The sequence below is a fragment of the Chrysemys picta genome, chromosome 1 (assembly GCF_011386835.1).
Source record: "Chrysemys picta bellii isolate R12L10 chromosome 1, ASM1138683v2, whole genome shotgun sequence".
NCBI lineage: Eukaryota > Metazoa > Chordata > Testudines > Emydidae > Chrysemys > Chrysemys picta.
Window position 1 is genome coordinate 186,295,691 of NC_088791.1, and position 23,796 is coordinate 186,319,486.

Here is a 23,796-nt window from a genome sequence, read left to right on the forward strand (position 1 = left end):
TGAATTGCACAGAGAAGGTACATAGGAAGCACCAGAGAAACATTTTGTAGTGTTGCTGAGAAAAAGCTTAGAGGGTGAGCTTTTGGGGCAGAGAGCTGGAGGGAAACAGGCTTGGAACTCTGAACAAAGTAACTGTCTCCTGGTGTGCTCTAGGAAACAGGACTTTATGTTCATTGTTTTGTAAATAAACAGGTTTTCATAGAAATATCTGACGTCATCATCAATTTCTCCTCATGACAGAAACAACTCACAAGCCCCCCCAAAACTGGCTAGCCCCTCAGACCAAAAGGGGTAACAGTATTGACAAAAAGGGGGATGAGATTTTGGAAGTAGACATGAGAGAAGAAGAGAGAGAAAATATCAGGAAAGATTTTGAGAACACAATGTCGGGAAGGAAAGTGATAAGAGTGAAGAAAGAAAAACAGATACGGAAGATAACACAGGGAGTGAAACTCCATGATCTGTTACACAGGGGCTGTAGCAGTGGTCTCTGCTCCTGTTGCCTTTCCTGCAGCTCAACCATATGCTGGAGCATATCAGTTTGATGCTCCAGCAGCCGGAGCATCGACTCTTGCCTTCTGTCAGCAAGCTGACGTCACCTATCCTCTTCAGCCCGCGATTCAGCCCACCACCTCTCCTCTCGTTCATATTGTGCTTTTTTGCACTCTGAAATTGACTGCCTCCACGCATTCTGCTGTGCTCTGTCAGCATGGGAGGACATCTGGAGCTCCGAGAACATATCATCCCGAGTCCGCCGTTTTCTCCTTCTAAACTTCACTAGCCTCTGCGAAGGAGAAACATTTGCAGCTGGTGGAGGAGAAGGGAGAGGTGGTTAAAAAAGACACATTTTAGAGAACAATGGGTACACTCTTTCACGTTAAATTTTGCTGTTCACATTACCTTTTGCAAAGGCTTTGGGAGTACATCAAGGAGAGCTTTCTGGAGATGTCCCTGGAGGATTTCCGCTCCATCCCCATACACGTTAACAGACTTTTCCAGTAGCTGTACTGGCCGCGATTGCCAGGGCAAATTAATCATTAATCATTAAAACGCTTACTTTTTAAACCATGTGTAACATTTACTCACCAGAGGTCCCTTGTGCACCCTCAGGGTCTGGGAGCACGCCTTGGGTGAGTTCGGGGGTTACTGGTTCCAGGTCCAGGGTGATAAACATATCCTGGTTGTTGGGGAAACCGGTTTCTCCGCTTCCTTGCTATGAGCTATCTTCATTGTCTTCATCATCATCTTCCTTGTACCCCGAACCCGCTTCCATGTTGTGTGCTTCTCCATTGATGGAGTCAAAGCACACGGTTGGGGTAGTGGTGGCTGCACCCCCTAGCATGGCATGCAGCTCCACGTAGAAGCGGCATGTCGGCGGCTCTGCCCCGGACCTTCCGTTTGCCTCTCTGGCTTTGTGGTAGGCTTGCCTTAGCTCCTTAATTTTCACGTGGCACTGCTTTGTGTCCCTGTTATGGCCTCTGTCCTTCTTGGCCTTTCAGACTTTTTCTAATATTTTGCCATTTCGTTTACTGCTACGGAGTTCAGCTAGCACTGATTCACTGATGGTGAGCAGATCCCGTACCTCCCATTCGGTCCATGCTGGAGCTCTTTTGCGATCCTGTGGAGCTGAGCGGGCTCCATGCTTGCCATGGTATGTCGTTTGCACAGGTAACCCAGGAAAAAAGGCGCAAAACGATTGTCTGCCGTTGCTCTCACGGGGAGGAGGGAGCCTGATGACATGTACCCAGAATCCCCCGCGACACTGTTTTTGCCTCATCAGGCATTGGGATCTCAACCCAGAATTCCAATGGGTGGCGGAGACTGCGGGAACTGTGGGATGGCTACCCACAGTGCAATGCTCCGGAAGTTGACGCTAGCCTCGGTACTGTGGACGCGGTCCGCCGACTTAATGCACTTAGAGCATTTTATGTGGGGACACACACAATCGACTGTATAAAAACGATTTCTGTAAAACCGGCTTCTATAAATTTGACCTAATTTCATACTGTAGACATACCCTGAGTGACATAGTTATACCGATATAGTGTAGATCAGACCTCACTCCTAATTACAAATTCTTCTGTCAAAACCATGTCTGTTCAACAAATCAATAATAGATTAGAGAGTAGCAAACATCACAGGCATTAGCAAGTAAGAGCTTGTACAGCTTCTTTTCCCGAAAGGCAAGCTCAATTGCACCTAACAAGATTTTCATATTAAAATTTCCATAAGCATTACTGAAAGCCTTCCTTGCCCTGAGAAAAATGGATTTTTTTTTCATGCTGATTTAAGTCTCCTGGGATTATTTTACCTATCCTCTACTTGGAAAAGGATTTCTTCAGTCTCCTTGCACATATTTAGAAATGAAGTGCATACACTTTCTCTCCAAAGAGCAATTTGATATGAGATATTTCCTGCTTATCTGCACATTCCAAAATTGTCCAAGGTCATTCATTTTGTAGCAATATCTTCCAGAAAGAAATATAATCCTGATTTGTGCTATGATCGTATACAGTACATTATGTTCTTGTATGAGAACAGATATATTGGTAACTAGAAGCAGAAATGATTATATAAATGTGTTGAATCACCTACTAAATTCTGCTGCAGCAGTCTTGGTGCGTGTCAGGGGACATGTCCCCATCCCACTGTAACCCTTCTGCCCATCTAAGTTGGCAGCAACAAGGGCCGGGTTCTGTATCTAGGGGTTCCGGTTCAATAACGCAATGCAAAACCGGCTCGAGCCCCCACCCAGTGACCTGGGACAATTACATACCACCCCCTGGGCGCCTCTAGGAGGCAATACTTCCCCTCTCGCAAGCACGGAGTCTGAGTGTAACAGAAAATGTTTAATAACATGAGGTAAACGACATCAGCATTAAATTGGAAAAACAACACAAACAGGCTTCATGAGCAAAAAAACCCACCCCAGCAAATTGGGCTGTGTCCTTTCCCTTTGGTTCTTGAGACCAGCAACCCAAGGATCACCAAAGTCCCAAAAGTCCAACAACCCCAAAGTCTCTTGGGTCCAGCAACCCAAGGATCACCAAAGTCCCAAAAGTCCAACAACCCCCAAAGTCTCTGTCCCTGGTCAGTGCAGCCCCAGAGTTCAAGCAGGGGGGGGGAAGGCACGCAGGGTGTTAAGGGGCACCTTACGTGATCCGAGGCCGACTGGCTGCCTCTCCGTGGGGTTCCGCCGCAGCCTTCTCCACGAGCCACTCCACTCCACTCCACCAGCTGTCCCGTGAGCCGCTCCCGCCGTCCACAAACTGCTCTGGCAGCTGCTCCGCCCTGCTCACCAACCTGTGAGCCGCTCAGCTCTGCTCCACTTCAGCTGTTCCTTGGGCCGCTCCCACAAGGCTCTGCTCTGCTCCTCCAGCCGCTCCGCCCTGCGAGTCGCTCAGCTCCACTCCAACCGTCCCCGTGAGGCTCCACTCTGCTAGCTGCTCCGCCAGCTGCTTAGCAATATAGCTTCAGGCTCCCCCACTAGTTAACACAGTCTCAGTGATCTCAGCTCTTAATAACCTTAGCTCTTTTGTGATTTCAGCTCTTAGCAATTTCAGCTCATAGTAGGGGAGCCCCAGTGCTAGTGCACCATTGGCCCAAAGTGAATTCAGCTCAGCAGCCTGTAACTAGACTCCTAATGGAATCAAAGTTAGCTCTGACATTCAACAGTGGAGAGAGGAGATAGTGCAATTGGTGTTTCAAACCCTCAAAGAGGGCCCATACCATTAGGTATAAATACCTGTCCCCATCCTCTCTCAATTCACTGGGTTTTGTAATCCATGCCCCTTGTCAAGCAAGTGCTACTTAGGTAATGGTGAAGGACTCACTCAGTCCTTCTGTCATACAACCGTTCCACTGGCCTTGATTCACAGAATCAGGGTAACAAAACTTTATTCTTCCTGCCCCAATAATAGAGAAACTGGGGATCCCACACCAGCCAAAGTAACCACTTTGAGTTGCTGTTGTTTCATGCCAGGTGAGTGGGTGTGCCTATGCAAACCAGATCAGCCCCTGGAGTTCTTTTCCACACTCGCCATAATTCACCACCAGATGTCAGGGTAGAGCTCATCCTGACTCTGCTTACACCACTAATAGCAAGTCTAACCAGCATGCCTGCACTCAGGCAATGCCAATTAGGTCTACAGGCAGAGCATGCTGTACCTGGAGAAGGGGAGTTTAAAAAGGTGAATCTGGCCACAGAGCAGGGCGGGAAGTTTGCCCAAAAGGAGAGGCTGCTAGGGAAGCTCAGCCTGATGCAGTGACTACCCTTTCCTTTCCCCCACCCTTCTTGTTTAGGACAGATTGACACTGCAGGCCTGACAAGGGCTCTGGATGGCTGCTCTCTATCAGTGCTCTATAGCTGGATCTGAGGAGCAGCGCCAAGGACTGCAGGTAATTAGACCCAGAAAGGACCCTGGGAGTGAGCTCAGTGAACTTGCCCAAGAGTAGGGGTTCCCATAAGAGAGTCAGGGGCAAGAGACTGGAAGAGACTATGGCCAATGCCAGGCTGAGGGTTGGCTGACAGCAGTTCCTATCAAAAGCCCTTGCTTTTCTAACATAGCATTGTAATAGGTGGCCTCCAGGAGGACCAAAAAGAATATCCAAGGGCCAACCACCCTGTGACTTCACTCCAAGTTTACACCTGTGTGTAACCTTTATGATTACAGTGGACTTGCTTTTAATTTACACCTATGTAATTAAATGAGATCAGAATTAGGCTCACTATGTTCTACTCCTTCTTGGAAAGGTTATCCTAAAATTGAACTTTATTGTAGCTTTCTGACTTTCTTTTATAAATTTTATGTTGGGGATCCAGGTGCAACTGGTTGGGACTCAGTGGGGTGGGGCTCTGGGTGCGGGTGGCTTGTTGGGGTGGTCCAGTTGCAGAGGCAATGGGGCTCAGCGGGGGGGGGTGTTTCTGAGTCCAGGGGGGTGAGGTTTGGTGGGAGGGTCTGGGTATGAAAGGGTCTGGATGCATGGGGGTTGGGTGGATGGGGGAGCAGCTCCCTGTACAGGGATCCCTCCCCCTGCAGCTGAGGAGTGATGGATGCAGGAAGCGGGGGGGGGAGGGAGGAGTTTGCAGAGCTTCCTGAAGCAGGGGGAGAAATCTGGATGTGGGTCTGACCCGGCCCCAGATGCCATGCAGGGGAAGAGGAAGTCCTGTCCTCCCCAGCCCAGACTACCAGCTGAGCTCAGTGTAGTCCCTAGTCCCGCCTCCTGCCCCACAGTGATTTACCTTTCTGCCGGATGCCCTGGGCACCCAAAACATACTGCTGGGGAGGGTTGCATGACCGCTCTTGTGGCTTCCCTTTGCTTCCCCATCAGAAAGTCATTTTTCTGCAGGGAAGCAAAGAAATCTGTGGGGAACATAAATTCTGTGCACACGCAGTGGCGCAGAATTCCTCCAGGAGTAACTGTATGTTACTTACAAGTACCAAGTGTTGTTTATGAAAAGACTTTAGAACATATCAGGCTGTGGAATAATCTGCTGAGGGAACTTTTAAAACAACACCAGGCAGAACACTAGAAAATCTATTGCAGGCATTAGACTTGCAAATGAAGGTCTGATGGTGACAATGATCTATTCTAATAGGTCATTTCCATCTCTGACTTCCATGTTATTTTCAATTAACTGTATAAATGGAACTGTATTCTTTTAAAAAAATCTTTTCAGTGGGCACCAGATTTTAAAGTTTAAAGAGTTTACACATTCTGAAACTTTTTATGGCAAGTGAATCTAATCTGATACTTTCCAGCTGTTCATTGAGGCAACCCAGTATTAACAAACTCTTTAACAGCATGTTATATTCTTTAAACAAGAAAACGGAGCATCAAGTTATCAAGGCTGTGTGGGAAGAACAGAGCTCTGACCTCACTAGTACAATGCCATTTAAATCAAAGCTACATACACATAAAACCTCAACAGATCTGTAGGTCTTTGTCATTATAATAAAACAGGCTTCATGAAAGGCGGACAGTAATAGAGGGAAGAGAGCTCTGTTGAATAAAACAGGAGGTTGGGAAATTGTAAAAGACTGTAAAGTGTATGACCCTACTGGTAAGTGTGTAAACCTGAAGACCTGATCTGCAGCTGGTGGAATTCAATGTAGCTCTGTTGACATGAAGGACTGTATCCCAGTTTACATCAGCTGTGACCAGTAACAAAGAGAGAGTAACTTTTATGACTCTGAAACAGAGGCAATGTGATTAGTTTGCATAAAGCAATTCAGCAAAGGATGATAAGTTTTGGAACCTAGGTCTATAATATGAACTACAAATTGACATAGCTGATGAAAGAGTTTGTCTGTGAAGACTAGAGGGTGAAGCATGTGGGAGGTAATGTTATGTGGTCTGGATTTATAACTCTTTCCTTAAATTCATCTGCAGAGCAGCACACTGACATGAGAGTTTATATTTAGAGGAAGGGCTCTTTCAAGTTTTGCATCTGTGAATGCATGGTGCATATATACACCACTTATCGGAGAGAGATGTGCTTCCTCTTCAAAGAGGGGCATCTCGACTGTATGTTCAGACTGATATTTGCTGGGCAAATTTTGCATTGCATTAGCATTGGGTCAAGCTCATAAAAAGCTCATGCTGTAGGGCAAGGATAAGCACAGTAACAGAATTTATAGATTGGTCAAACAGAAGTGGTGCAGTGTGCCTAGAAAGTAGGGTGACCAGACAGCAAATGTGAAAAATCGGGACAGGGGTTGGGGGGTAATAGGAGCCTATATAAGAAAAAGACCCCAAAATCGGGACTGTCCCTATAAAATTGGGACATCTGGTCACCCTACTAGAAAGAGAGGGCTACACTGAAACCAATAGGTCATAACCCAAGCCCTAAGAACACAAATATACTAGCAGGGTTATGCAACTGGCCTTTCAATCAAGAAAAGGCTGCACACTGTTGAGAGGGGATCACAGAAAACTAACTCTAATAAAGTAGTAATAATGGGTAAATTCAAATACCTACATATAAACTGTTGATATATCACATTCAGGGAAGCTAAACTATCATTGTGACATTAAAATTCCCAAAGGAGATTTTTTTTAAAGGGGAAACTAGTGAAAAAAACCTGTCAAGTCAAAAGTAAGGAGATAAAAATCCTTAGCCTCAGCATGTAGGCTGTTTAATCATAACATAATATAAGAAAAGCAAAAAAGAAGCAGGATATCAAGAAAAAAAGCCAGGTGAAATCACTGGTAAAAATCCCATGGACATTAATGGGATGAGGATTTAACTGGCTAATTGGCAATATTCTGTTAAAGGGACATTTTTGTCAACTGTGGAATGACAGAGATGCTTGGGTAGATTAACTCTGGGCTTCTGAGTCTTCATGGATGTGCAGAACACCTTGAAAATGTTACTTGAGTGTAACAGACACAGTGGTGTCTGCCTGAGTTTGCAGAGAGCCTGAAAAAATAGCTCTGAGAGGTGTGAACCTCCCCCCTGTTCAGTTTATTGGGTTGTTAATACTGGAACTCAATACTTTGGGAGCCATAACCCAAGCAAATGGCTCTTGTTACTGTCATTCCATCATGGCTTTTTGGAGCTAACCTTACCAACCCACCTCTGCAACAGAGTCCTATGCTTGGATGAGTGAAGCCTGCATGTTCTTTCTTGTTAATCCATTCCACTGGAAGCAAAGTAGTGGGACAGGGAGTGAAGAGATCCCAGCGAGCTCAATGAGGAAAGGTGGTGAGTCCTGACCAGTCTGCTCTCGTATGCTTGCTACTAACACCCTAAGCAGGGGTGGAGTCATGACATTGGGAACTTCCATTGTCTAGTGTCATTTTTTTTTTTATTGTTGATAACAATTACTACGTTGTGGTCTAGAGCATTCTCTGGCTGTAACACACATTGTAACCTGGGAATGGGTAGAGACCCTTTCATCATATCACTGCTGCTCAACTCTCACTTATAAAAGGAATGTGTTATCCTCAGCATCAACCTTGACATCATCCATCATCTTCACTCCTTTATTTATGTATGTATAGTGTAGGCTTTTCTATGCTACTCATCACTGCAGCATCTGAACTTTCACAAGCAGTCCTCGTGCACCAGGAATGTCTCATGGTTACCCTAGCATTTCCCCTAGAGAAGCATCATCTCCATTTTACAACTGGAGAACTGAGGCCCTGAGATTAAGGACCAGACCCAATGTCTATTGAGTGGAGAGACACACATTAACTTCAGTGGCTGTTGGGCATGACGTGTCCAAAGTCATACAGAAAGTGTGCGACAGTGATGACTATAATGGTATGACTCAATTAAGTATGTCTGTATCATTCTAGGGCCAGGCCCACTCCCCCATCTACCTCACAAGTATATGAGAATGACTTTTCTTTCTTACCTGTCTCCAAACAGACTGCACTAATCTACTACATCCAGTGCCTAATATGTTTTGTAATGATTTCTGTTGTTTGAGCAGGCTTAGGGCAAGGGTGGTCACATGGAGTAAGATTAAAACACTGACCCTTCTCTCTTTCCTAGAGGGGAGCAGAAAACAGCTGCATTAATACAGGCAAAAAGCATCAGCAGAGGACAATTAGAAGTGCTTTCCATCTTTTCATGCGTCGTACGGAGTCACATCAACAACGCTCTCCTTTTGGTGATATTGATTTGCTGTGACACTTTCCGTGCTGTGCTTGAAGCACTTCAGCTGAAGCAATACAGAAAAATATAGAAAGCTACAGGACTGTCTGTTACAAATCTTTACCTCCTTCTATTTACCAAATAGACACTTATTTTTCCCACATAGCTTTTTCTCTAATAGCTCTTCTAGATCTAAATAGAAATCCTGTGTGTCTGGGAGTGTTTCTCCTTAAAGAAAGCTATAAATCCAAAGGATATTAAAAAGAAAATTGCAGTGTCAATAACTTGGATAAAAACATTAAAATGTCAGTTGTAAAATGCCTGCTTGCTTGTGCTTACTACCAATCCCCTAACTGGGCTATTTTAAAAGACACTGTCCTTTTACCACGGGCTTCAAGAGCAGGTTTTGAAAAGAATAACCTTCATTAGGCTGCCACACTAGTTAGTGTTTTAATGTTAAGAAAATAGAACCCATAAGAAACATAGGGAAATCAGTCTTGTGAAGCGTGGAGAAGAACCTTGACTCTTTGAGCACCTGATCTAGTGGTTTCTCTTCCCTCACTCGCCATGCCATCTTGGGCAAGTCATTTAACTGCTCTGTGTCTCTTTCCCCCATTCCTAAAACGAGGACAACACTTACACTGCAGAGAGGTTGTGGCACATAATTAATGTCTGTAAATGGCTCTGATCCTCAGATGACAAGTGGTGTGTAACTGCAAAGTGTTTGTTATTAATGTTAAGAGTTGGGATAATACAGCTCAGTGAGTATTTCAGATGCCATGCTTTTGATGAGGTATCTTCAACTTTGGCAACACTGGTTTTCAGCAAACCAAGCATCATGATATTCAAAGTTTTCCTTAGGCTGGTGTCTTCTCCAAGGAGACTATACTGGCACAGATACGTGGGCATGGCTATGCCTCCATAATCCCATTGTATAGATGCAGCCTATGCTGATGCACCTCCCTGGACCAAGTTAGCTATGTTGATGGAAGCATTCGTTCACTGACATAGCTGAGGCTAGGCTGGGGGTAGCCCAGCTGGGGGTGCTGCTGTACTCAGGAGTGTGATTTTATTTCATACCCCTGACTGACAAAGCTATGCCAGGCTTGATCTCTGCTTAATAGTTAGGCTTAGTTTTTTAACAGAACTGCAGCTTACAGAGAATCATACACGTGTGTTAATTGTAATCCTACCCTGTTTATTTCATTTTCCTGTTGGTTCTATACTAGAGCTATCAGGAATTTTTTGACAAAACTTTTTGGACAGAAAATGTTGATTTATCGAAACTGTGGGGGGGAGGGTGTGTGAGAGAGAGAGCCCTGCTCTGAATCACACAGAGCAGGGCCTTAAACCTCCCACATCTCAGGTAAGTGTCCTAACTACCTGGCTGTAAAGTCAATCTTTCCTGTTGGAGCTGTTCCATTTGGTATAAATAATGAACTATTTTTTGGGCCAGCAAGAGAGAGACACTATAACTTAGTGGTTTGGGCACTCATTGCAACAGGGAAGTATGAAATCTGAGTCCTTATTCTGGAGCAGAGACTGGCACCTGGATCTCCCACATCCCATGGGAATGCCCTCGCTAGGCTATTGGCTTCTTTGGGGGCGGGGTGACTCTTTTGCAAAAAAAAAACCCCCAAAATTCAAAAGGTCTCATTTTCATTCTGAAATGGGATGAAAACAAATTCTGAAACCTCAATTTTTGGCACAACTGAAATGTTGTTTTCCAGCCAGCCCTGTTGTATACCTCTGCCTATGTCTCCTGAACAATATATGGCATTTCCTTCTAGTCTAGTAAATGTGAGGTTGGGCTCAGATAACTGAAGAATCAGATTGGCCTACCCAGCTATCCAGATCCATTAAGATGGCTTTGCTACTTCTTTTTCATGTACTAGATTAGTATGGGATGCCAGTATTTGTGTATCAGCAATAGGCCGAGTACCTGTCATCTTGAAGGACCCCTTGCATTGCAGTCCAACATACAGTAACTGGAAGAAATAATATCTTTCTCTCCACACAAGCACACTTCTCCCTTTTCTTAAAAGTGAATTTTTAGTTGTCAGAAAGTGTCTGTCTGAAGCTGGCAGAGCCTATAATTCAGCAGCAGCCACTTCTTGCATTCAAAACTGGAACAGGAAGCTGGTTTAGTGGATGCCTACAGAGAAGCTAGAATGGGGTAGTATTTACAGAGATTAAGTGAACCAGTAAAGCACCTCTGTAAACAATAATATAGACACACTGGAACTTAACAATTTGTAAACGGCACAATTTAAAGGGGTAGAAGCCCCACTTCTACATTACTGTTTTATTCAATTAGGTCGGTCATGTCTATTATTTTCAACACTTTGTATTGCCGCTAGCAGCCACTCTGAACCCAGCAATGGCACATCTTGGATTTTCAAGAAACCTCCCTCCAGACAATCAGTACAAATAAAAGCAAAATGATAACTGAGTGCTATTCAACTCATTACTGTACTGCTTTCGTCAACAGTGTTCTTCTGGCTCCATTGTGAAGCAACACAAACTCACTGGGATACGCATGAAGGCAGCTGGGACAAGATAATAGGTTCTGGGATAGCTCTTCACAGCAGTTGTAGACTTGAGCTATTGTTGTCAAGCAACTTTAGCTTTTCTTTCAGTTGTGACTGAATCCAGGCAGCTGCCTAAGCAGCCAAGTTATGTGAAACTCTGCAGCATTGGTTCACAAGGGGTTGATAAACCAACGCTATCCCTTTTGGTTCCATGGGTTCGTACCCCATTGAGTTTCAGGTACAAATGTATCCAGAGCCGTGTTTAGGGGCAGGTGACCCAGGTGACCGCCTATGGTGCTAGGCTTGGGGTGCTGTTTTTGTTGTTAGCATGAATAAATATAGATTTACAGATCGTAGCGTGCAAATTTATCATCTTATATGACAAGGATAAATCATACGTGCAAATTGTGCATCAAAGTTGAAAAATGAGCTACAAATGCAATAAAAAATAAGATATTCAAAAGTTTAACAAATGGAGGGGGAAGGCGCCGAAGACGCTCCTCACCCGGGGAGCCATTTGGTCTAGGGCCAACCCTGAATGTATCCCCCCAAAAATAAAAGCAAAACTCAGCCAATTGCACCAAGTTTTGTGTCGTATTTGTTGAAAGCCAGGTAAACCTAAAGTTTCATATGGGTTCTACTCAAAGCCCAAAGTCAGCACATCATCTTCTAGAAGCCTTGGACTGTTCCTTGCCTTTTGCTTGCTTATGGAGTAAGAGAGTGCTAATGACTTCCTCAAAAACAACGAGGAGTCCGGTGGCATCTTAAAGACTAACAGATTTATTTGGGCATAAACTTTTGTGAGTAAAAAACCCACTTCTTCAGATGCATGGAGTGACAATGGCTTCCTGTTACCCTCCTGCTCTTGTGGTAGCTCTAGGGGGTGGCTGGCCAGCTTTATCCCTATTCTTAACACTTTTTAAAGGGTAGCTGGCCAAACTGATCCCCTCCTCTTCTGCCTTTGAGGGAAGAAAGAGCTGGCAAAATAAACTTGCTGCTGTGCCCAAAGCAAAGAGAAAATCTTTTCAGGGAGTGGGCTGCCCATTTCTATCTCACTCCATTGCAGGATTTGCATTACAGACCGACACACCTCAGAATGTGCCATAATTCTAGGATTCTCCATTCTGGGTCTTGTCTGAGTCTTCCTCTGCCCCCTTACACACATTGCTTTTGTAACTGGAATGGTGGAAAAAGAGTAAATTTGAGGTTGTGATATCTACATTAGGTATGTAATGCAAATACCTATTGCTGTGGTCAATTGATTTGCCTCTGTACTATAATATGCTTATGTTGAAATACCTTGATTGAGATTTTTACATTATTGCATATTTAAAAAATATTTTTTTAAAAAATTAGGATATAGAGGTTTTTGACAAATTAAAGTGAAGATCAATTAATCAGTGACTGAATAAAGTGGAAGAGTCTTTGAGCTGATGGAAATAGAAACAGTGTTGGGGGCAGGTGGATGTTAGAACGACATAATAAATATACAGTCAGAAGTATTATTCCTAAAAGCATTTCTTTGACTCCAATAGGAGTAACCTGAAATGCTCTCATTGTTAGACAGACAGACTGAAAACATATTGCTGTGTAACATTCTATCAGCAAGCAAACAACACACATTATCAGTAACTCAGAATTTCCCAGCCCTTTGACATCTAGACAAAGTGACTTTTCACAATAGGAATGATTCTGAATTTTAGGAAATCCTGGATGCTTCTAGGCTGCCATATTGATTAATCGTACCAATAAGTCTGTGCGCTGTCTTGAAAGATTGTTCACATCAATATATGCATCTCTCATTCATACTGGAAGCAGCGTCTCTGTCTGTCATTCATTACATGCACTGTAGAAAGAAAATCAATGTTTTTGTAAATAGAGTGCTCAGTCAAGAATCTACCTACTTCATTGCACCAAAGAGATTTGTGGATGACTTAGGCAGTTTATGTTGGCTATTATTTTTCTCTCCCTCTCCCTGCTGTGACACTTGACAGCCACATGGTTGGCACTGATACTGCATAAGCCAGCCCTTCAATCGAATTTCTTCCTTGAATGCCTCATTTTAATCTCAGTTGTTGTAGTGTTAGGTGTTTTGGTATGCTTTTAGCAAGTTACTGGTGAAAATGCTTGGTTTTTAGTGGGTGTTTGTTTGAATAATAAAACCACAACACAATTTGTCATAATTGATCATTCCTGCTCAGAAGAGGCCCATTCAAGACAGGAAAAGCAGCAGCTGTGTTGTGGCAATGACATGAATTGGCAGAGCTGTGTAGAGCAGCTGATAGGGTCGTGCCTGCATGAAAGAATACCTGACACTAGCACATCCAATGTATCTTTTGCTTTCATGATTTTCAAAGTCACCCATATTATTAAGAGGGCATGTACTTTGTTCTAAAAATCTATGTATTTTAATTTCACGTGGGTGTTATGTACTTCCTGTGACACTGATAGATTTCACATACATACTAGTCATAGGAACATTTAAAATGTAAAAGGTTTGATAACGCTCATTTGTACAACTGTTTATCTAAATGTGTCCAGGCCTTTGGAGCCCAAGCACATTCTGATGTGCATAAAACTCTTACAGCACTGTGCAGGGAAGGATTCAGGCAGGAGTCTCTTCTAAGTCAGTAGTAGGGCTGGTCAAAAAGTTTGTCAACTTTTTTTTGTTTTTGTTCGTTGGGCGGTTCAGCAAAGTGAATTTTTTTGTGAAAAGTATGTGCTTTCTGCAGAAAAACTGAATTTTTGCTGAATGTGTTTGGCCCCAAACTGAAAAATTTCATCTGAGAAACAAAAAAATTCAGCTGAAAAACCATGGTTTTGGACAAAAAAGTCAAAATTTTCAATTCAACAGGTGGATGACACACTGTCCTCCTGGCTCTAGTCAGTAGTAGGGTTGCCAATTTTGGTTGGACATATTCCTGGAGGTTTCATCAGATGATATAATCTTTAATTCTTAGAGATTCCAGGACAGTCCTGGAGGGTTGGCAACCCTAGTCAGTAGTAAGAATTGAAAGATGTCTTAGTCTCTTTGCCGCTAGCCCCCAGCAGTGAGGGTATAAAAGACACAGCCTATGTTAGTATGCCCTCTGTATTTGTTTCTCCTAGGCATAAAGAATGTGCAATATTGGAGAGTGCAGAAGCGAGAGGACACAGCAATCATCACCTAGTAAAAGACAGACCCTGATGGAGAGGCTGAAAATAGACTAGGAAAAAAATTACTTAAAAGACAGAGGATGCTGAATGTGAGTGCTGCACTGGTAACAAGTGTGGGTGAGGAGTGGGGAAGTGCCGCTGTTGCAGCTCAAATGAATGGGAGCCTTGTGCAGAGCACTTAAGGCGTCTAGCTGGGTTTGAGTGAATGGGTATAACTTTGGTCGAGAGGGACGGGGGAAACACCTTTCCTCTCCTCCATCTGTCAGTGTGGGGCTGCAATGTGTTTCTCCAATTCCACCACCTGGCATGAAGGGAGGTGTCAAGGAAAGAGTGAGTCGCCCTGCCTCTCCCCTAAGGCTCAAGAAGGATGCAGTGTCAGTTGCAACACCCTGCCACTGGGGGCTGTTCTCTGTACGGACAGACAGGAGGCTGCCAACTGTAGCTGGCTCAGCTTCCCCCTGTCAGTCCCCTCTCCACACTGGCTCTGAGGCCCAGATCCTCAAAGGGCTCTACTGCCAATGGACTGAAGCCAGCAAGATGGCTGCCATGTTTCTACACTAGACACAATCAACTCCGGTTTGAATAAGGACTGGGAATGGCTGAGCCATTACAAACATTGACACTATCTCCCCTTGTAAGTACTCTTACACCTATTATCAAACTGTCTGTACAGGCCTAGCTTGATTATCACTTCAAAAGTTTTTTTTCTCTTAATTAATTGGCCTCTCAGAGTTGGTAAGACAACTCCCACCTGTTTATGCTCTCTGTATGTGTGTATATATATCTCCTCAATATATGTTCCATTCTATATGCATCCGAAGAAGTGGGCTGTAGTCCACGAAAGCTTATGCTCTAATAAATTTGTTAGTCTCTAAGGTGCCACAAGTACTCCTGTTCTTCATGTTTCTACAGTTGATCTGCCTGTGGAAGGGCCCCTTATAAGGTTGGCTGCCGCTTCCCACTGTTGTCAGGGAGACTGAAACCAGGCCCACAGGAAATCTGGCTGCCACTCTGTAGTTCAGGGGGTTGGTCAGGACACAGGGACTGAGCAGCTGCAGACACCCTGTGAAAGGTGGGTGGGGGAGAATGAGGAGGGAGGCTGAGGGTATAGAGGATGGTGATGGGTGCAAGATGGAAGGATCAGGTGGCAATGCACCCAGCCTGGGTATGATGGAGGGTTAGGGGCATCCCCTCTGAGCAGTCAGTGTGCAGTATTGTCAGCTCTCATGACCTGATTGCAAGCTAGGGGATTTTGGTGCTGGCTCCTGGGACTGGGCATGCAGGCAAAGCCTTGGTGCTGAGGACATAGACCTGCCCTGCCCCAAGCCCTGCTTTCATATATGGCATAGAGCAGAGAGAGGGTCCTGGGGCAGTGGGAAGGGGGGAGCTGGGGAAATGGTGCTGCTGGACCTAGGCAGAGAAGAATTTCCAGGACAAGAGAGAAGGGGAAACAGGGAAGTGGTGCTGCTAGCTCCCAGGTAGAGAAGGAAACAGAGATGTGTTGCTGCTGGGTCAAGATAGTAATGGGAAATGGGTGGCAGATCCCCCTGTCCTAGGGGTGAGGAGAGGGTAAGTGGTGTCTTCACTGGAGCAGCCAGGGAGAAGAATGCATTTCTGTGGCCAATGAAGGTTGAGTTTTCAACCAGAAATTATCACACACACATTGGCAGGGGAATAGAGAGGAGTTAAAAACTCAACAGAGACTAAAAAAGAGTTGGGTTTTGGTTTTGGTTTAATCAAATGATTTTGGGGGGACAGTCTCATGATTTTGGAAGTCTGACTCATGATTTTTGATCTGCACCCCCCTACATCCTCATGTCCTTTACATTTTCACAGTAGCGCTACCACTTCTAAAAAAATTGCTCTGAATTGTGGTATACTGAAAACTTTTTAAAATTATAGGCTGTCTTTTTAAATTCCAGAGGATTTTCCTGGCCCTGCTTGCAAGCTAGGGGGCTCCATAGAGAAAAGTTCTATCTAGGCCTAGCAACACTCAATTTGCAGCCAGCCAGCCTACAGTAAAATGGAGTGAGTTGTGCCTGTGTGCTTTAGGGAGAAGTCTGCTTTGTGTCTTTCTGTTCTGGATTCTTGGGTGTTATTGTTCTCAATTCTAAGAAATAAAGTAGTGTTACATTGCAGCCTTCCAGCAAAAGCATTCTATGCTTTATCTAACTTTTCTGTTTGTATGCTGTGAACATAACATGAATATTTTGCCGAGCTCTATTCCCAACAGAGAAGTGGTGATGCTTTAGATGATTAAACATCCTATTTTCTGCTAAGACAAACCATTCTGTTAAATATTAGGGAATAACCTACAGCAGTACAATTCTAGAACACTGCAGTATATTTTAAAATGTACCTGACATTCTTTTACCATGCACGATTAAACTAACCAAACACACTATCTGAAGTATCATCCATTACTAGACTCCAGCCTTTTGCCATCATGTTGCTTTTAATGTTTTCCGACGATTTTGGTGTTGGTGCTGGATCCTAGAAAATAAAAGCATTTGTTAGCGGTTCCCTGAAGCTTTGTAAGATATAAGAGTGCAATGTTAGTTTCTCTCCTGATAAAAGCTGGTTTAATCACTGTAGCTTTGTTTCTCCTCAATTTCTGCAATTGGGCTCAGACTCAGAAATGTCAAGAGTTCATTTCTATTCTGTTATTATTGTCCTATGCATGATTTTTATTATAAATTAGGGAAAACAACAGGAAAGAACTGTAATGCTACAAAGCCCATACTGAGCATAGACAGAACGGGGAGGAGAAACTCGCCTGTTTACAGGCAAGCAGCTTGACCAGCCTGCCTGCCCTGGCTCCGTGTGGCTCCCAGAAGTGGCCAGCACGACCCTCCCACCCCTAGGCGCAAGGACAGCCAGGGGTCTCCGAGCTGAGGGGGCAGCACCTGCGGACAGGGCAGCGTGTGGAGCTGCCTGGCTGTGCCTCCACATAGGACCCAGAGGGACATGCTGGCCCCTTCTGGGAGCTGCCTGAGGTAAGCGATGCCCGGAGCCCGCACCCTGAACCCCCTCCTGAACCCCAACCCTCTGCCTTACCCAGCTCTGAGCCCCCTCCCACAACCAAACTCCCTCCTGGAGTCCACACCACCTCCCCAACCCCCTGCCCGAGCACTGAGCTCCCTCCCACACCCAAACTCCCTCCCATATCCCAACCCCTTGCCCCAGCCCTGAGCCCCCTCCTGCATCCAAACTCTCTCCCAGAGCCCATACCCCCACCCACACTGTGAACCCATGGGTCCCAGCCCGGAGCCCCCCCTCACACTCCAAATCCCTCAGCCCCACCCCTCCCAGCCCAGAGCCCCCTCCTGCACCCCAAACACCTCATCCCCAGCCCCAGCCCAGACCCACATCCCCTTTCGCACCCCAACTCCCTGCCCCAGCCTGGTGAAAATGAACGAGTGAGTGAGGGTGGGGGAGAGAGAGCAACGGAGGGAGGGGGGATGGAGTGAGTGGGGACAGGGCCTCAGAGAAGGGTTGTGCAGGGTCTCAGGGAAGGGGTGGGGTAGGAGGCAGGGCAAGGGTGTTTCGTTTTCTGCAATCAGAAAGTTGGCAATCCTACCTGGGATAACAAAGGGAGTGATAAGCCTGCCTCCACAAATACAGCCAAGAGACAGAAGTGGACCGCTAGATTTAATTAGAGATGAGGGTCCAAGAAGTACCCTGACCAAGGACACACTAAGGAGGGCTCCTCTAAAGATCACCCAGGAGCCAGTGACAACAACAAAAGCCCGAGTGAGAGAGCACAGTGTATATTTATGTTCTCTGCACAGGTTACAGCAACCATGACAACAAAATGTCTCTTCTCTATGCACGTTAGCAGATTTCTTAAAAATTTAAAGATGCAAAACACAAGAAACAAAGCCATCTCTTTTTACTAGTCACACGTCTACTTCTAGATTATTATTTTTCCATTGCAGTTACCAGAATCATCTTTTAGCAAGTGCATGTGTCACAATCGCATTTCTGGTGTATGCAATTCTTCTTGCTTCTTGGTATGCAGAATTCAGTTTCAGCTTCTATATTCAGGTTTCAGAGTAGCAGCCGTGTTAGTCTGTATCCGCAAAAAGAAGAACAGGAGTACTTGTGGCACCTTAGAGACTAACAAATTTATTAGAGCATAAGCTTTCGTGGACTACAGCCCACTTCTTCGGATGCATCTTCTATATTCAGATACATCTGACAGTGTACATTACTCAGTCAATTAATATGGTAGCGTTCACATATTCAGTGACTCCTAATATTTTTAGATTTTTGGTCCGGGCAAATTTTTCCAGGGCTTTTAGTTTGCAACCCACATTGATCTGTTACTTTCCCAAGGTCTTGTTCCCACTATAATTTTTCTTACCATTTATTCCCAATGAGTAACACACTCTACCAATGGAAACACTAATACGGATGCAGGCATTTTTACTGCTGTTCAGGGCACGATTGGTGATAAGAACACCTCAACCCAGTCAACTGCAGTATTTCCAGTTGTGCCACCGCTGAAAATACCCTGTAAGAAAAATTCTAGTGTGTGCATGGCCCAGATGTCTGAGGCCACCTCTTGTTCTATGTTTGCATTTGCTGCGCCACCAATATCCAGTAAATGGTTAAAATTATATAGGCAGTAAGCATATCCAATATGTCCTCCAATGCCATGCAGCTTGCCACCCCTTGTAAACCTTGTGTTGGAGACTCTATCGTGTGTATCTTAGGGTTTTATACACCTGCCCATTACCATTGTATCTAAGTGGCTTCTGTGTAAAATGAATAGCAATAGCGAAATTGTTAGTGAATTTCATGACGTTTCTGGCATTTCATTTTCAGGGTAGAGCTTCTGCTTGGGGTATTTTTGTTTTGTGATGCTTGGTTTGGGTTTTTGGTGGGCTGGTCGATTTGTTGGTTAAAGTTCTGGGATTTGGGGGGGGGAAGGGGGGGTTGTTAGGAGTGTCATTCCTGAAGAGGAATAAATCTCAAATAAATCTGTTAGTCTTTAAGGTGCCATTGGACTCCTTGTTATTCCTGAAGAGGAAGGTTTTGCTAAAGATAATCAGGCTGAATTCACCTGATCTCTGGAAGTTTGTTCCCCTTAGTTGAAAATACTTTTCCCCAGTTCCCATGCATTTCCACCTGGGATTTGTCATTAAGGTGACCAGATAGCAAATGTGAAAATCAGGACGGGGTGGAGGGGTAACAGGTGCCTATATAAGACAAAGCCCCAAATATCAGGTCTGTCCCTATAAAATCAGGGAATCTGGTCACCCTATTTGTCATCTGCATTTGCCCAGAGACATCCTGCTTCCATGCTAGTCTAGCCTCACTCCTTCATTTCTTGGAAGCAGGATGTCTCTGGGCAAGGACTATTCTGAATCTCTTCCTGTTGGAGGAACAGATTCAGAATAGTCCTTTTTGTTCCATCCTGTCCTTATGTCACTTAGGTTCTCCTTGGATCAATGGCAACTACCAAACTTGTACACAATATCTTCTTTTTAGTCATCCCTACAAAGCAGGGATGCAGGATGGACAGGGAAAGAAGAATCAGAACAAGTATAAAACAAGAATAAATCATCCAGGAGCTTGTGGGGCTGGTGTTTGAATCACCCAAGCAACAGAATACTTCCTTATACAGAATTTATGTAAGATGCTAACACTTAAACACCCTGCCCATTTTCAGGCTGCCCAGCAGCCTTGCTGTTGATTATAAGACCCAAACCACTGATAAGCCACAATCATCAAGATGTTTCTTCTTAGAAGTGAGAAGTACTCGTCATGCTGCAGCTGGAAATCTCCAGGAGATCATCAGTTCTTTGCAGATTCAATTGGCTTGGAAATACTACAAGAAGGTTGTTTATGGTACCTTGGCAGAAAACAGAACACAGCGGTCTCTGAAGGGATAAGAAGGTCACTCAGCCCTGTCACATACCTTTTAATTATTGTTCTCTATTTCATCTCACCTTCCCAGGACTCCATGGTATGGAAAGGGGGTTGTCACTTTAACAGCCAGCATGATTCATTCCTCTGTGTGTGTGTGTGTGCGTGTGTGCAAGCGATCCATGGCATTGTGTTGACTCTTCTAAAAAGCTTAATGAAAACTTCATCTACAGGCTCACTCGGCTTGCTCATAGATTTATTAGCCCTCTGAAGGTCTGTCCTCAAACTGTCTCTTAATGAGTCATCCTGATATTAGGATCAGCGAAAGATATCACAAATTTCAGCCCACGCTCTTGCCTTGACTTACTGCCTTGCTTTAAGCAGAAAATGGGGATGCAGTAATTGCCAGAAGCTGCTGGCAATGTGAACTCATAGCTATTCGGTTTTTTAAAACAAAATATGGGGTTGGGGTTTTTTTTGTTTTGGTCTAAGGGAAAAAACCCTATCTTGCTAACTGAAGAAAATAATGGCACTGCGGAAATAGAAATATCCATCATGCCCTCTACGTGCATACATTCATGTAATTGGAGTACGTGGTTGAGTGAAGGTTTGTGCTGTGAAAGAAAATTCCTTGTATGTTTTAATGTTAAAAAAAAATAACCGTAGAGAGCCTGAAGCAATGGCTCAGATAAATCTAGGGTGATTTACAGCAGAGGAGGGGCTGGTACAACCCGTTAGCAGTTAGAGAAGTGTTAACTGCCCCCTTTCCTCTAAATGGTGTATAAAGTGTAAGACCTAATGATGTTTTAAATAGAAGGACACCAATAGTAAACTGCATGGAACTTGGAGGGAGCAGCACAGGTTGCAGGAGGGAAGAGTTTGGAGGAGGCATCAAGAAGTCTGTATGCACATGGCTAAGATGCTAACTGTAGTTGCAGCACCGCTGTAAATAGTTCTCTTAGTAAAGAACCAGTTTAAGTTTTACCAGCATGCAGCCGTTTAATGTATTTACCCAGCATGTGGCATATGAAATCACTTGAGCCAGGACTTTAAGCAATGACTTCAGCCTGACCATTCCTCACCCTTGCCATGACAGCTTTCTCTGGGATGCCTGCCCCTTTAAGGGCACCTTTTCTTCCTTGCACAGCAGTTGGGACCACTCCAGTGCTGCTCCATCTCAGCCAGAACAGTCTTTGGTGTTGCCCCCCTCTCTCTAGGTGTAGTGGGTATTAAAATTTCTGACTTTCATCTGGTGGCAAAGTGATTCTCATATTTGTGAAATAGTTTGGGATCCTTTGGGAGGCAAGGCACTACAGATATGTACATTCATTGTCATAGCATAGTTTTGACTATTGAGTGGGCTGATGTGAGGCAAGTTTTCTATTTTCCGGTGATATGAAGTTATAGAAGCATAAGCAGTCACCCATTTGTCAGAGTACATAATGAGCACAAAGTCTGAGCAAAACAGACTATATTAAAAAGAAATGGCTGGATTCTAATCTGAGATAGACTTATCAAGGTACTGGTGATGCATGATCTATGTCCCAGATTGTGTATGAAGCATTGAGTATTCCAAGCTAAGCAGGCAAACACACTGATGTATCTCTGAGCAGTATCACAACCAAGATGCAGGTGTTGAGGTTGGTCTGTTTTTGCACTAATTTAAATCCAGCATGACATTAATGATGCCATTCAAGCCCCACTGTCAGGGCTTTATGATATCGGCATAAAAACTCTCCCACCAAGGGCTGAAAAAGACAAGCAAATTCCTTCCTCTTCCAAACAGGAGGGGAAATAAATGAGTTAGAGGAAGGATTTCAGTTACAGGATTGCTAATTGTTTTTAACCCTTTAAAAAGTTTGTTTAGCTATATTAGCTCTTGTTTAAAAAAACCCTCCTAATTATGCGAAAGAAGCAATGCTGACCAGACCAAAAAAGCTTGTAGTGCTTGAGAGTACAATAGGGTCTGTTTCTTCAAAGCCTTTAAATGACACATGATAGGACACCTACAATACTGTAATTGAGCCAATAAAGGGTGACAAATTTGGAAGAATTGTGCAGAATCCATTTTGTGTAGGTTTAGTGACCAGTCCCATGCCATTTCTGGCTCATTGTGATCCCCTTAGCTTGCAGGGTCACAAAGAGTACATCTACACTGCAGTAAAAGACCTGTGGTTGGCCTGGGTCAGCTGACTCAGGCGTATGGGGCTAGGGCTGTGGGTCTATAAAACTGCAGTGTAGATGTTCAGGCTTGGCCTTAGGGTGACGAAGGGGCTATTCCTCCATTGCCAGGTCCCCAGTGTCTAGTCTGGAAATTGTTTTGTCTCTGTTCTAAATTTTAGCGTTGCAAAACTGTGTCCACTGGTGGCATTAAGCAGCTGAAACCAATCATCCTTTCGGCATGGCCCCATTTGAATTTTTGAATTACATTTTGCTTTCAGGGATCCTCTGGATCATTGTCAGAGCCCTGAACTTCCTTCCCCTTTAGAAATCCGCATTGCTGCTATGATGGACCTACCATTGGAGTCTATCAGTTCTGCTCCTTTAATCAGCAGCGTTCTCGCTAGCCAGAGATGCAGTGCCCTTCCCAGCAGATGCAGCAATAGCAGAAGACTGGAAATCAAACCCAGGTCTCTTGCATAACAGTGAAAAGCAATACTATTATCTCAGCAACCTTTAAAACTAATTTAAAAAATCCCTATTGCAGTGTTAGTTATGTTCCTTTATTTCAATTACTCTGCCTGAGTGTTTCATTTCAATTTGATCACTGTAAGGGACCACTGACCATGCATGCGTCTAACGTCTCCCTTGCCAACTTTACTGCTATGTCAGCACTGCAGTTTTATTCTCCTATTTCAATAACTATTCCTGCCCCAGAGTTGCTTTAGTTTTAACCACTTGCGCACTGTCTTATGCACATTGATCAGGGTAGCCAAATGACCCTTCTGCTTCATTGCTGTCCCCTGTATAACTATTATTATAGTTTATATTCTAGTAGTGCCTAGAGGCCCTAATTAAGAATCAGGGTGTTGTGCTAGTTAATCTCAGTGACTTCTTCAGTACGTCTGTCTGTCCATTTTCAGAAAAACTATGATCACGGCTATGCTAGGGGAGGAGATAGTGAACACTTGCTGCTTTCCAACTGTTGTTGTCTGTTCTCTGGTGGGCTGGTTGTCAGTTGAACGATAGATTTTCTTTTTGTATCTTTCTGCCTTTCTTCCATTTGTATTTTGTATGGCTGGTGCTTCCTGTGGTCTTATGGGAAGCCAGCCCTTTAGGGAATGTCTATGCTGCAATTAAAAACCTCCTGCCACTAGCCCATGCCTGCTGACTTGGGCTCGTGCAGAGGGGCTGTTTAATTGGCTCAGCCTGGAGCCTGAGCTCTGAGACCCTCCACTCTCTCAGGGTCCTAGTGTAAACATACCTTTAGAGTCTTCTGGAGACACTAATCCTTCCATTGCTGTACATCACAGATTCTAGCAAGCGCCCCCTCCTGACCACTCATCAGGATGACCCTCTTTAAAACCTTCAGCCCCCTGTGTCCCATGATACCCTTGTCAGCTTCCCCACATGAGCACAAACCTCTGCCAGGTGACTTGATGGCAAGGTGACTTCCCTCATGCTAAACCA

General features: G+C 44.4%; 1 long non-coding RNA gene across 1 annotated transcript; it reads left to right on the forward strand.

Annotated features, from left to right (window-relative positions):
* Positions 1 to 4,299: 4,299 nt before the first annotated feature.
* Positions 4,300 to 8,850, forward strand: LOC135983915 (uncharacterized). The gene is made up of 3 exons (XR_010601766.1): positions 4,300 to 4,398; positions 7,592 to 7,708; positions 8,504 to 8,850. It is a non-coding gene; the product is annotated as an uncharacterized LOC135983915 (long non-coding RNA).
* The last annotated feature ends 14,946 nt before the right edge of the window (positions 8,851 to 23,796 follow it).